We start from the raw sequence: 2,500 nt of genomic DNA, 5'->3' as shown, positions 1-2,500 counted from the left end.
GGGTACAAAGGTGCTTGTATCTTCTAGACCTTTTAAATCTTAAATTAACAATTTCAATACATCTAAATTTACCTGGCAGTAACATGGTGTCAAAGCACCCAACTTCACTTTTCAATATGATGCATTTTAACATCTATACATACTAAGTGACACTACAAGTGTAAACTCTTAGGCAGTGGATCAAATCAACATCTACCACCTTCATAGGAAATCATTCATATACAAACTCCTCTCTCACTCGCACTCCAAACCTCTCACACCTCGACAACAAACTTGGCTAAGATTCTGGATTGGATTAGCAAAATCAATGTTCCATACACTGCATACATTGGCAATGAGACATAAAAAAAAATACATAGAGAGCTATGTAGACACAGTCAGCCATCTTCAGTACTGTCCTTTAAAATCATATGATTGCCAAAATTAGCTACTGATCATACAATTCAGAAAAAAGTGAAAAAAAAGTGTATAAAGATGAAACTTCATAAAAAAATACTGTTAACGGATTAAAAACTAATCTATATATTAGTATTACTCTATTCTGGTTTATACATTACTGTACTGAAAAGAACAAGAGACCTGGCTACACGAGAGAATAACTACTGTTTGTTGTGAAATGAAGTATGACGGAGATAGTTGAGAAATCTTGGACAATCTGACATATCAGATACAGATGACTAAATGATGATAATGAAACATGCATGGTAATTACAGAAATGGGCAAGTAAGAAGTGTATCAAATAAAGAATGAAGGATTAAGATGTATGAACCCATTGGCCCCAGGTATATAAGCTGTTCACTGTTTTGTTTTGTTACCTTTGTATACATACAGATGGCTGTACAAGCATTTACTTATGAAACCTACTAAACTTCATCTGTACCCCATTCCTTATATATTCCAAAAAAGTTTTGATTTACAATATTATCATCATTAATATTATTATCATCATAATGTTCTTAACAATAATAATAGTAAAAATAATTTTAATCTGATACTTCCAGGAATACAGCAAATAGGCAAGATTTGGAAGGCTTCAATAATGAACTCCTTGGTGACTAAGCACTTGTTGAGCCATATTCATCTCAACAAAATAAAAAAACTAAAATCATAGTGAACAGGGCATGTAAAGTTGCCGTCCTGGTGACAACAGGTTAATCAGAAAAATTTGATGCTATCTATATGTGAGAATGAAAGGGAGGACTGGAAGGTGAATTCCAGTCTCATGAGTCTAAACTGACATGAAAGGGTGCACTTATCCAGGTTTTTTTCTTTCTTTTTTGTGCAATCCAGTCACCCCCAATCGTCAGCTGATGTATGTGTACTAACAGAAAAATCACCTCAAACAAACCCAATGTTAAAGATGCCTAAAATGGAAGCTGCAACATTTTGGGCAAGTTTCATCTGCCAAATCTGAGCACAAGGGCAATTTTACAAACACTGTCCTAGGGTCATTGGGATTATTTCATCAATATCAATCTTAATCATTATATCTACACTCTCAGTCCTTACAAATACAAATAAGTGACAATGTGAGAACACCTCATATACATTTTTTTTAGCTTTTGCATTTTTGTTTTCTTTTTTGTTTTTGAATGGTGTCAATCACACAATTCATCCTCATATCACAGCCACTTTATATTCAGCTATTTTACATATCAGATTCCACACCTGAAAGAACTTGAAGAAGTTCCTCATTGAGAAAAATATGAAAAGACAATTTCCTGAAAGTTTAATGAAAGTTCATTGAAGTAGCATTTTTTAAAATTCACTATGAATCTGAACTGTCTAATGAAAAACAAAGAAACAAAAAAAAATTTGTCTCTTCAAAAGCAGTTACATCTGTGTTGTGTGACACAGTCTCCTACCATATCCTTCTAACCAACATATTACACTATGTACAAGATTTCTAGTTATCTTCCCTCAGGCTCCTTTTACGTACTTCAACATTCTTATAGAGAAATTAATTCTTTTTTCCCTAAAGGTGGACTTAAATGTAAGAAAACAATGCCTCCTTGGGTCACCTTTCACGTTCCTCAATACAAGACACGGCCTACAAAACAAGAGCTCACCTGAAAAATTTGCAAGTTGGTTCGTGGAATGATCACGTCTAGCTAGTCATTTCTATCATTAAAAGATGATTAGCAAGTCACTGGGGATATTGATATACATGTAAAAAAAATAAACAAATCAAATAAATGGACCTGTGAAACTGGGATTTAAAAGTGGACATTATTTTGAACATTAAAATATGATAATGATAATAATAACAAAAGAGAAAAAAAAATCAAATATTTAAAAATATATAAAAAGTTCATAAAACATACCAAGAAATAAGAAATTGGTGCACACAGTATCAACTGCTTTTGGCGGTCAAGTATTTGGGTACAAACTCAAAGCTAAAATTGTCTGCCTGTTTACATCACAAATATCTGTCACCGCAGTCAACGGCAAATGGTACCACTTTCCTACTAGTTGCAGACAATAATAACACCAATCAGA

General features: G+C 33.2%; 1 protein-coding gene across 6 annotated transcripts in view; it reads right to left on the bottom strand.

Annotated features, from left to right (window-relative positions):
- RYBP (ring and YY1 binding protein) overlaps nt 1–2,500 on the bottom strand; it is a 33,093-nt gene that overhangs the window by 549 nt on the left and 30,044 nt on the right. For 5 of the 6 annotated variants that reach the window (XM_027373126.2, XM_027373130.2, XM_070118267.1 and 2 more), the window contains one exon: nt 1,209–2,500. This exon is cut by the window's right edge and continues 2,234 nt beyond it. The gene's annotated coding sequence lies outside the window, so the exon portion shown is untranslated. The other variant, XM_027373125.2, reaches the window with a different exon arrangement.

This window comes from Penaeus vannamei, chromosome 41, assembly GCF_042767895.1.
Source record: "Penaeus vannamei isolate JL-2024 chromosome 41, ASM4276789v1, whole genome shotgun sequence".
In the NCBI taxonomy this organism is placed as follows: domain Eukaryota; kingdom Metazoa; phylum Arthropoda; class Malacostraca; order Decapoda; family Penaeidae; genus Penaeus; species Penaeus vannamei.
This window is presented reverse-complemented; position numbering and strand designations above follow the sequence as displayed.